The sequence below is a fragment of the Triticum aestivum genome, chromosome 7B (assembly GCF_018294505.1).
Source record: "Triticum aestivum cultivar Chinese Spring chromosome 7B, IWGSC CS RefSeq v2.1, whole genome shotgun sequence".
Lineage (NCBI taxonomy): Eukaryota > Viridiplantae > Streptophyta > Magnoliopsida > Poales > Poaceae > Triticum > Triticum aestivum.
In genome coordinates, this window is record NC_057813.1 from 730889077 (window position 1) to 730901561 (window position 12485).

Below are 12485 nucleotides of genomic sequence, written 5' to 3' on the forward strand. Positions count from 1 at the left end.
CTTTGTATCCTGAAGGCCACCCTAAGAGAATTGAGCAAGATTCTTAGAGAAATAATTTAGAGGCACCTAGTTCTTCCAAAAAGAAGAGGAAGAAAAATGATAGGACTTTGCATGCTTCTAGTGATCCTGCTGTAGACACACCTGAGAATCCCAATGATATTTCTATCTCTGATGCCGAAACACAATTAGGTGATGAACATGAACCTAGTGATAATGTTAATGATAATGTTCATGTTGATGCTCAACCTAGCAAAAACAATGACGTAGAGATTGAACCTGCTGTTGATCTTGATAACCCACAATCAAAGAATCAACGTTATGATAAGAGAGATTTTGTTGCTAGGAAGCACATTAAAGAAAGAGAACCATGGGTTCAAAAACCCATGCCCTTTCCTCCTAAACCATCCAAGTCAAAGGATGATGAGGATTTTGAGTGCTTTGCTGAAATAATTAGACCTATTTTCTTACGCATGCACTTAACTGATATGCTTAAAGTGAATCCTTATGCTAAGTATATGAAGGATATCGTTACAAACAAAAGAAAAATACTGGAAGCTGAAATTTCCACCATGCTTGCTAATTACACTTTTAAGGGTGGAATACCAAAGAAACTTGGAGATCCAGGGGTACCGACTATACCATGCTCCATTAAAAGAAATTACATTAGAACTGCTTTATGTGATCTTAGAGCCGGTGTTAGTGTTATGCCTCTTTCTTTATATCGTAGACATGAATTTAATAAGTTGACACCTACTGAAATTTCTTTGCAAATGGCTGATAAATCAACTGCTATACCTGTCGGTATTTGTGAGGATGTGCTTGTTGTGATTGCAAATGTCACTATCTTAACGGACTTTGTTATTCTTGATATTCCCGAGGACGATAGTATGTCTATCATTCTTGGTAGACCTTTTCTTAATACTGCAGGGGCTGTTATTGGTTGCAACAAAGGCAATGTCACTTTTCATGTTAATGGTAATGAGCATACGGTACACTTCCCGAGGAAACAATCTCAAGTTCATAGCATCAATTCTATTGAAAAAGTTCCAACTATTATTTTTGGAGGTTTTGAATTTCCTCTCCCTACTGTCAAGAAAAAGTATGATATTCTTATTGTTGGGGATTTTCATATCCCCGTTGAGGTAACTCAGTGTTATTCGAAATTTCTCCGGTTCCATGCTATTCGGAATGAGTTTGTTAACAAGACTTGATCAACCTTGTTAGTGGGTTCATTTTGACGATCACGAGATGGATGAAACTAGAAGGCACAACCTTCTGTACCCTCTTTTTACTTTCTGTTATTTAGATTAAATAAAGCAAAATAGTATTATCCATCTGTTTTCTGAATTATCCGTGCATTAAAAAATAGTCCAAAAATAAAAGTGCTCCAAATGCCCTGCAAATTTAGTATTATTTTTTCTGGAATATTTGAGGATTTTAGGCACTGAAAACACTTCAGGAGGGGCAAGCACCAGACCACGAGAGTGGAGGGCGCCCCCCCCCCCCCCCTCCCGCCCCCTATAGGGCGCGCCCCCCTATCTTGTGGGCCCCTGGTGGCTCCCTCCACTTATGCCAGCACCCACACAGCTCAAGCCCGAGTTCTAGCTCGTTTTGCTGCGATTTTCGATCTCCTTGCTCAAAGCTCCATTCACAAAACTGCTTTTGGGAGATTGTTGTTTGGTTTGTGACTCCTCCATTGGTCCAATTAGTTTTTGTTCTAGTGCTTTATTCATTGCAAATTTTTGCTGCATAGGTGACCATGTTGTTGAGCTTGCATGTTAAATTTTTGAGGTCCCAAGCAATTCCAATGCATGATATAGGCTCTAGGCACTTGTAGGAGTAGTTGCTATCAATCTTGTTTAGTTTTATGCACTTTTATTTTGAAGTTACTAAAATTTCAGAATTATTTCAGAAAAAGAAATATGCTTCGGAGAATGTACCAAGGTGGTTCCTTGGTGAAGAAAGGGCCCAGGATTGCTATACATGAGCAAGATGTTGAATTGTCGAGGAACGCGGATGTACGGGCTTGTGAGTGGCCATCCGATGATTTTATGGTCAAAGCAGGCTTCAAGGAGGAATTTGACGCGTATGTGCGTAATGCTGAGCTAGAGGACTTCTTACAAGATAAGTATCCTCAGTACTATCAATTGACTGATTCCTTTGTGCGGAGGTTTAAATATAACTGTACGCATAATTCTCCTAGTGTCCTATTTGTTATTTATGATACATCTTACACCATGGACTTAGAGGATTTTACAAATGCTTGCAAACTCCCGCAATGGGGTAATATTAATGATCCTCACAAATCTGAATTTAGAGATTTTCTTGCTAGTATTACTGTGGGAGAATCTAGGGACATAGCACAAGCTACCATAGGGAGCATTCATTTTCCTGCTATACATTATTTTGCTCTCTTCATTGGTAGATGTATTAATGGCAAGGATGAAGCATGTCACATGTGTGTCCCTGATCTGTGTATCCTCAAGAGTGATGTGTTAGCTTATAAAGGTTATAACTTGGGGGCAATAGTTGCACGAAGGTTGCAGAATAATAGTAGAAAGGGAAATTTCTTTGGAGGAATTTATGCAACCCGTGTGGCTAATTATCTTAATATAGCCCCACGAGAGGGGGATATGATTTTACCCCCTGTTTATTTGGATAAAGAAGCTATGTTTAATCATCATTATCTTGAGAGGAATGAACAATTCCTCCATTATCGACTAATCTATGACAGACGCAACGTCGTCCCTGTTACTCTTCCTGCTCCCTACCTTTTTGATTATCAGGCAAAAGGAAGATATGTTGTCACCAGGGAGGAAGCAGTTGAATACGAGAGGGGAGTGGAGGCAGCTCGCCAACACGCTGCAGCTCAGGAGGCGGTTGCCGCTGCATCTCAGTACAACCCCGGTTTCACATATGGATATCAGTCAGGCGATCCTTGGTATTAGACCAACTTAGGCCAAAATCCTAAGCTTGGGGGAGTACGTATTTCTCACCGACTTTACATTCATGTTCAGACACTAGTCGTCGGTGCTCATACTCTTTCATTGTATTATCCATGCTAGTTTAAATTCCTTTTTCTAGTTTTCTTCTTGTGCTTGTTAAACCTTGAGAAAAAACAAAAAAAATTAGTTAGTTTAGTTTCCATGCTTGTAGTAGAAATTAAAATGAAAACCCAAAAAGATTTCTAGTTCTTCTTCTTACTTGTTGGGAGCTTTCCCGCGTAAATATTTTTATTTTCTTTTCTTTCCTTTGGTGGTCGAGAAGACCACATTGAAAATGCTTAGTGGCTCTCATATGCATGATTTTTTATTTAATTTAGAGCCCATATTACATGTCTTCTCTTTTGAGTTGAATGCTTGCAGATTCCAGCTTAGTCCAATGCACGTGCACTCCTATTATTTTACACATCGTTCAGTCGTGCAAGTGAAAGGCAATAATGACGACATATGATGGACTGATTGAGACGAGAGAAGCTGGTATGAACTCGACCTCTCTTGTTTTTGTAAATATGATGAGTTCATCGTTTCTAAGTCAGCTTATTATGAAGTAAACATATTTACAATGACATTTAGAGATTATAGTTGCTTGTGCCATGCTTGATTAGCTATGAGTTATAATGGTTTACCTTGCATGCCAACATGCTATTAGAATGATTATGATGTGATATAATGGGATGGTATCCTCCTTTGAATGAATTGAGTGACTCGACTTGGCACATGTTCACGCATGTAGTTGAAAAAAATCAACATAGCCTTCATGATATTTATGTTCATATTAGATTATATCCTACTCATGCTTGTATTCGGTGTGAATTAATTTTAATGCATGTTCATGACTGTTGTCGCTCTCTCAGTTGGTCGCTTCCCAGTCTTTTGCTAGCCTTCACCTGTACTAAGCGGGAATACTGGTTGTGCATCCAAACTCCTTAAAACCCCAAAGTTGTTCCATATGAGTCCACTATACCTCCCTATATATGGTATTTACCCGCCGTTCCAAGTAAATTTGTATGTGCCAAACTCCAAACCTTCAAATGAAATTCGGTTTTGTATGCTCGAGCAACTCATGTTACAACTAGGGCTGCCTATATCTTCCATGCTAGGTGGGTTATTCTCACGAGGAGTGGACTCCGCTCCTCATTCATGAGAAAGGGCCGGTAACTGGGATGCCCAGCCCATGATCCAAAAAGATCAAAGCAAATCAAAATAATTAAACAAAACTCCCCCAGGGCTGTTGTTTGTTGGAGGCACTCGTCGTTTCGAGCAAGCAATGGATTGATGCTTGTTGGTGGTTGGGGGAGTATAAACCTTTACCATTCTATTTGGTAACGGCCTATAATGCATGTAGTATGGAAGATACAGCCATCTCAAAGTTGTTGCGTTGACAGTGAAAGTATGCCACTCAAAATGTTATTGAATCGCTATTTTAAAATCGAGCTCTGGCACCTCTACAAATCCCTGCTTCCCTCTGCGAAGGGCCTATCTATTTACTTTTATGTTGAGTCATCACCCTTCTTACTTAAAAGCACCCGCTGGAGAGCACACTGTCATTTGCATTCATTTCTATTGGTTTATATTGGGTATGACTTGACTGGATCTCGTTTACCATGAATTACAATGTTTAGTCAGTCCTTGATCTTTAAAGGTGCTCTGCATTTATGTTTTGCGGTCTTAGAAAGGGCTAGCGAGATACCATTTTGTTATATCATGTTATGATTGTTTTGACAAAGTGTTGTCATCCGAGTTTTATTGTTATGGCTCGCTAGCTGATTATGCTATTGATATGAGTAATTGTGATACCCAAGTGTTATTGTGAGTGTGGTTAGTTCATAATATTTGCTGAAACTTGAATGCTGGCTTTTCTTTACAACAACAAGAGCAAACAGAGTTTGTAAAAGTTTTTCTTTATCACTTTCAGTTTATCAACTGAATTGCTTGAGGACAAGCACAGGTTTAAGCTTGGGGGAGTTGATACGTCTCCAACGTATCTACTTTTCCAAACACTTTTGCCCTTGTTTTGGACTCTAACTTGCATAATTTGAATGAAACTAACCCGGACTGACACTGTTTTCAGCAGAACTGCCATGATGTTGTTTTATGTGTAGAAAAGAAAAGTTCTAGGAATGTCCTGAAAATCCACGGAGGCACTTTTTGGAATTAATAAGAATTTCAGCAAAAGAAATACACCAGGGGGCCCAGGGCCTGTCCACGAGACAGGGGGGCGCCCCCTATCTCGTGGGCCCCCTGGACCTCCACCGACCTGAACTCCAACTCCATATATTCCGTCTCGCGGAGAAAAAAATCAGAGAGAAAGTTTAGTCACATTTTACGACACGGAGCCGCCGCCATGCGCTAATCTCTCTCGGGAGGGCTGATCTGGAGTCCGTTCGGGGATCCGGAGAGGGGGATTCGTCGCCGTCGTCATCATCAACCATCCTCCATCACCAATTTCATGATGCTCACCGCTGTGAGTGAGTAATTCCATCGTAGGCTTGCTGGATGGTGATGGGTTGGATGAGATTTACCATGCAATCAAGTTAGTTTTGTTAGGGTTTGATCCCTAGTATCCACTATGTTCTGAGATTGATGTTGCTATGACTTTGCTATGCTTAATGCTTATCACTAGGGCCCGAGTGCCATGATTTCGATCTGAACCTATTATGTTTTCATGAATATATGTGTGTTCTTGATCCTATCTTGCAAGTCTATAGTCACCTATTATGTGTTATGATCCGATAACCCCGAAGTGACAATAATCGGGATACTTCTCGGTGATGACCGTAGTTTGAGGAGTTCATGTATTCACTATGTGTTAATGCTTTGGTCCAGTCTCTATTACAAGGAGGCCTTAATATCCATTACATGAGGAATCGCATCCGACATAATTATCCATCACTGATCCATTGGCCTACGAGCTTTTCACATATTGTTCTCCACTTATTTACTTCTCCGTTGCTACTGTTACAACTGCTACAAAAACCCAAAAACATTTATCTTTACTTTTGCTACTGTTACCATTATTATCATACTACTTTGCTACTAAATACCTTGCCGCAGATACTAAGTTATCCAGGTATGGTTGAATTGACAACTCAACTGCTAATACTCAAGAATATTCTTTGGCTCCCCTTGTGTCGAATCAATAAATTTGGGTTGTACTTCACCCTCGAAAGCTGTTGTGATCCCCTACACTTGTGGGTTATCAAACCGCTGCCGGGTCGTCCCTTTATATACACAGGTTGACACCCAGTGGCTCACGGAGTCCCAGCCGGCTCATAGACAACGTGTCCGGCTTGGTGACTATCTAAACATGCCTTACATACAAGTCTTACATGTATGGCGGTTTACCCCTATGGGCCTTAAGTCGCCCTTGGGCCTTGGGCCCTTGCTTGTGAACCTCCATCTTCGATATCCTCGTGAGCTTCATATCATGAATCACCATAGGTATAACCCGGCCTCCTGGGCGGGTCATACCTAATAGTTATATCCCCAACAATTAGGTCTAGAACTAACTGACTAGACTTAATCGTAGGAAACATGGCTAGCAATGATGAAGGAGCTGGTTCTGGTAATTGCAATATCTACGAGGTGGCAGACGACTATTTGAACTATCTGGAGGAGCAACGGTTGTTGCAGTACCCCCGTGTCACTTCCGAGACTGAGACCGATGCCGGCACCGGTGCCGAGACCGGCGTCGAGGCCGACACCAGCACCGAGACCGGCACCGAGATCGACACAGGCACCGAGACCGGCGCTGATGCTGGCGAATTAGCCGGTATAGATCCGAAATTGTGGAGGATAGGATACCCAAACCAGCTCGGCACTACTAGACTGGTGGTCACAGCGGAGAACCCCGGCAATTTCGAGCCAGCAGAGCCTGCGGAAGCGTGCATGTGCTACGACAATCAAGTAGGATGCATCCTACGGGGAACCGCCACCATCAATGATGAAAAATTAAAGAAGATACGAAATATGGAGCACTCCCTCCTAAAGAAGTTGCACCAGAGATTCTTGTTCCTGGGCTGGGATGAAATCAAATATACTCGACTGTGGGAAGACCCGTCAATGAAGAAGATAAACAAACGCGCCATGAGCAAGTTTAGCGGCGTGTTGTCGCCTGGAAAGTAAGGGTGAAACATTGGATCATCGACAAAAAGGAACCCTACTCCGAGATTGTAAAGGATAATCCGGCAATTACGGAAGAGCAGTTCAAAATGTTCAAAAAGGCTTGTGTTGCTGAATTTGCCAGAGAAAATTCGAAGTACATGAAGGGGCTTCAAGAGAGTTACATGGGGTGCCACCGCCTCGGAAGCTGTGGTTACGCAGGGAAGAGGCCCATATGTGCCAAGGAGGATGTGGAACGGGAAAGTTTGGGATCCCAGATACCTTGGCGGAGTTCACCGTCCCGCAGGAGCGTGACATCTTCAGGGCCCGGTACCATTGCGACCCAGTCAACAAGTTTTTTGAAATGGACGTGGTCACAAAGGATTTCATGAGACTGATGGTAATTTTGAATTTAACCCCTAATTTTAGCTTCTGATCAGTTCGACTGCACATTTAGTCACATTTGTAAACGATCCACGTTCCCTTTGCAGAAAGAACAGCACAGGATTGTGGCCGATAGTGACTCGCCGTCTGACGTATTGATGAGGCCCAAGTGTGACACCCCATTCAACCAGGCCTTGAACATATTGAGAAGACTCCTGGAGGACACTCGGCCGTCGTATGGACGCGTGCACGACATCAGAGATGACGCCACATGGAAGCACTACTACCATGAGGACGCCGAGGACAGAGAGCAAACACGGATGTTAAATGAAATAAACATCGACAAGAAGGTTGAGATTGGGGTCGATAAGAAAGTAGCTGAGACAGTCAAAGCAGCGGTAGCTGCCGCAAAAGAAGAAATTGTTGCTTTGTACAGTGTCTTGATTTCGGCTATCATTAATTGAACCAAGCAAAATCCAGATAAAGAGGCAGCGGACTATCCCCTTCACAGCTTCACCGGGAGCAGCTCGTTTAGCATTTCACTAGCACCTGCTCATGCAACCGCACCTGCTCCCAACCATGCTCATAGTAGCCCGTCTTTTGTCTCTGGCGTGCTCAGCAGGGCTTCATCTTTGGCTGAGCTCGACGCCCTAACGGTAACAACCTTTCACACTGACCCTCTTCAATATATGTATAATCTCCAGTTTCTGTTGCCTTTCGGATGTCTCATGTCGCAGACATGTCCTGACAGGCCGACGAAACCCAGTGCAGCATATTGTACACCATCGGCGGCTAGAAGGTGGACGTGGGAAAGGCGATGATAGTGAAGACGAAGGAACAATTTTTCCACAGTCGACCGATGCCCCCTGGCGTCTTCAAGGTTTCCGTGGCCAGTGTCAAAGTGGGCCACGAGAATTGGGCTCCTCCGGTACCACTAGGGGGAGATGACGACAATACCCCGCGGCGGCTTGGCGATTGCAAGAGTTGGGTCTTGTTGTGGCCGAAGAGTGTGCTTTGTCTGGAGGCGGATGTGAGCACACCCACGACCAAGCAGCCTCAACAAGGTATGAACAACAACACCGCACCTACTCAATTAGCGTCGCCTGTCGTGCCGGGTGATAGTGAACAGTGTGAGGAAAAGGCTCCATTAATGGCTGATGACGTTGCTGCCGTCGAAGATGAAATGCATGATGCCATGGACGAGGATGATGACCCTCTACGGTATCTCAATACTGGCGCTTATGACGACGGAGGATTGATGGGTCAGCAGTATGAATCAGGGTTTGAGCATGATGAGTTGATGCCTGAATTACCGAAGGATGAACGTATGATAGGCTCACTTCTGGTAGCAAAGAAGCATAAGAAGAGACCAAAGAAAGGCCGAAAAGCTGCTTCTATGAGCCAGCCGCCTCCACAGCCTTGGGTTGAAGACCGTATACCTATCAACGGTGCGCAAAATACCATATCCCTGGTGATCCGATCCTACCTAAGGCAGCGGTAGATGCCATAGACGGTGATCTAAGGAGAATTCATGACGATGTGCTGTGGAGAGAGAAAAGCCTTATCACCTCGAAAAATCTAGGATAACCGCGTTATGTGGTTAACATGCCGCAACAAAGGTTGTACATCCATACATTCCCCGTGGGAAAGTTCTTCCTTCGATTCGACTACATCTTCGACATGTTTCACTTGAAAACACTGAATTTTATGTTCGTCTACCTTTTTGCCTTGTACATGAACTACATCATCAGGATTGAGCAAGTACAGTATATATGTGTTGCTAACCCATACTTTATGCATGAGGGATTTTTGGCAGTCTGCCCAAAGCACCGTGAATATGCGAGAAACTACATCGACGATTTCATGGTCGTCAATTAGGACAAGGAGACGATTCTCCCGCCTTATCATCCCAAGTAAGTAATCCGCGGATATCCTTACTTCGATTTCAATCATTCACTTGCACGCGTGGAGGCTAATTTGAGGTGTACTTATTTTGCGCAGCGACGGGCGCGCCGTCCTCATCGTCCTTTACCCCCGATTATCCCACGCTCTTTACATGGACTCGTCGAAGCACATGAAGAGAAAGGATTACACCCACATCAAGTCTGTTGTCGACAGTGCTATCTCAATCTATGGCCAACGGGGTGGAGAGATCATGTTGAAGAAGACAAGGAACCATGCGCCCTGCTTCGGCCATAAGATCGACTTCTTCTGCATCCAGCAACCGAGCGGTACTCCCAGTGATGGATTCTATTTCCTCCACCACATGCTGGAGTACAAACGGGATGACCAGAACCTTCGCATGTCACCTAGATCCAGGGATGCTGATATTCTGCAATGGGCCAAGAAACTAGAAAAATTCCTGGATCATCGACTCCGAGCTGAGTTCTATCACATCTAGCATGGACTTTCCCAGATCAACATGAAGGAGGTCCTCGAAAAAATAGGGATGTTCTACGAAGAAGGGAAATGTCACGGGAAAACGTCCAAACACGCGTAGCTGCTCAGCGTCTCGACCAGAAGTCTTTCACTTCCCTCGGGGACTTCCGTCCTGATTTGGAAGGATGGCACGACATGTTGGAGTGATTGACGATATATGACAATGTGTCGTTTAGTCAAAACATTGTGATACAATTAAATCGTCTTCCTCAACTAGCGAAGATCCCTCTAGTTAGGGAAGTTTGGGTACGATGAACTTTGTTATTTATGCTTATGACATGTTGCTTCTATTTTTGCTAAGTCTCCTTCTGACAACTATATATATTGCATATTATCGACTCATGTGACGATGCAGGTACATAGATCATCGATGGCGATGAAAGTTTGCGATGAGTGGCCTGAGTGTCAGGCCTAGGTGCACCGATTTTCAGGTGGCAGCCACAGAGGGTTCAATAGCACAGCCGAAGCGGAAGATAGTTACTTGAGGTTGACGCTAGCGCGAGAGAGGATGCCATGCAGTTGCTTGTATTCGAGATATACATGTCAGTTAACTTGTATCGCTATATCGTGATTATGATGAGACGACATGCACTAGTAGAAAAACCCCTATTAGTCTCGGTTGGTGAGGGCCTTTTGTCCCAGTTCTTGAACCGGGACTAAAGGGTCGTTACTAATGCCCTAGACCATTAGTCCCAGTTCTAACGCGAACCGGGACAGATGGGCCTCCACGTGGTCGGTGCGCCGAGTCCAGGAAAGAGGGCCTTTGGTCCCGGTTGGTGGCACCAACCGGGACCAAAAGGCATCCACGCGTCAGCATTTCAGTGGCTGGGTTTTTTGTTTTTTAAGGGGGAGGGGGGGGGGGTTGGGGGTTTTGGGGGGCTAATTAAGGTGTTTCATATATTGTGTTAGCTAGCTAATTAATAGAGAGAAGTGTCCTCTCTTATGTCCGTGCTTGGTCGACGCTACGTACTGTACATAGAGAGGTCCTCGACACGCTAGCTAGTAAGAAAATGAAGGAAACCATTAAGTACAGAAGTTCGTCATGCATACTGAGAGAAGTGATCGATCGACCTTTCCTTCTCTGAGAGATTGGTCGAACAACAATTTTTCGTATTATCAATCCGACGCTAGTTGCTACATACATATACAATATGTAAGATCTCTTACAATCCCCTAGCATTTGAAATCAACTTCCACATGGTATTCTCCGGCTTTATTGATGACGTGGTCAAGAAAGAATCCCTCCAATTCCTCTTGAATTGCTTTCATGCGATCTTGTGGTAGGAGTTCATTCCACATCTGCCACGTCTAATTTGAAGAAGGGGGTTAATACATATATGAATGAAACTCAACAGAAATGATGGTGTAATAAAATGAAATTGTGAATATTATTGCTTACGCACTTCATATTGTCTTTTAGAGTAGCCCCGCTTATTTTTCAAAGTCGCGTTGTAGATGACCTCGCACACGTAGTATCCACAGAAATTATTCCCTTCTTCCTGCTACAGGCACTTTACGAGAAATGGAGGTCAATCAAACTGATAATGAAGCATTATAAATGGCATTGATGAAAGTATAGCTATAGAATAAACGGGAGATGCGCGCAACTAGCTAGCTAGTAGTACTTACTTTCGGGTATGTATATCGCAGCTCCTTCGGCAGTCCCGGAGCTTCTGCGGTGAACTGTTTCCAAACCCTGCAAGACAAAGAAAATAATTATTATTACTTGAGATATCAGGAAATGAACAAAAAGTTGCTGATATGGTGCGATAATGATCGATTGAACTTACTTGTTGAGCAATTTAGTCATGTCCGCATAGGTTTCGGAATCTTCTCGTCTCGAGTCTAAGACGGTTACTAGTCCCCGCTCAAGCTTAACCTCCAGAAGAACATAGTGGAAGCTGCGCACGCATGCAGAACTCATCAATTAATTACATTACTATAACCTCGCTTGAGTAATAAGGGAAACTGAATATGCACACGACAGTAACACTCACTCGAAGTTTTAAGGAAAGAGTATTAAATCTTTGTTTTGAGTTTTGATCAACGATTGTAGCAATTTGGCCTCGGCCTCTTCGGCGTTCTTTTTAACCTGAAATTCATCTATGATATTTGTGTTAATGAACCCAATATCATACATTTCTTGTTTTTTGCACTCGACGATTTTCAATCTGCATAATATAGTGAGGATAATTAATTATAAATACATGCAATGAAAGAGTCGAGCTATATATAGAGACTTAATGATAGAAATAGTAGTTACAGACAGTAGCGAAAGACCGTTAATTTATTGAGGGACTTTTGATTGAAGAACTCGATGAACTCCTCAAATGGAACAGGCAACATATCAGTTCCAGCGAGGTCGTGCTCCTCTTTAATTCTCAGATACATAGTATTCGTCCCCCCAGACTCTCTGCAGGTTTTCATGTACCAATTATGGAATCTTCGCATCATCGTTGTTAGAGATTTTTCATCTTTGACGAGAGCCTTCCCGTACTCGTATCTATGTTCGTCCACCTCCAAGAAATCAAAATGTACATCATCAGGCAGGTAATCTCG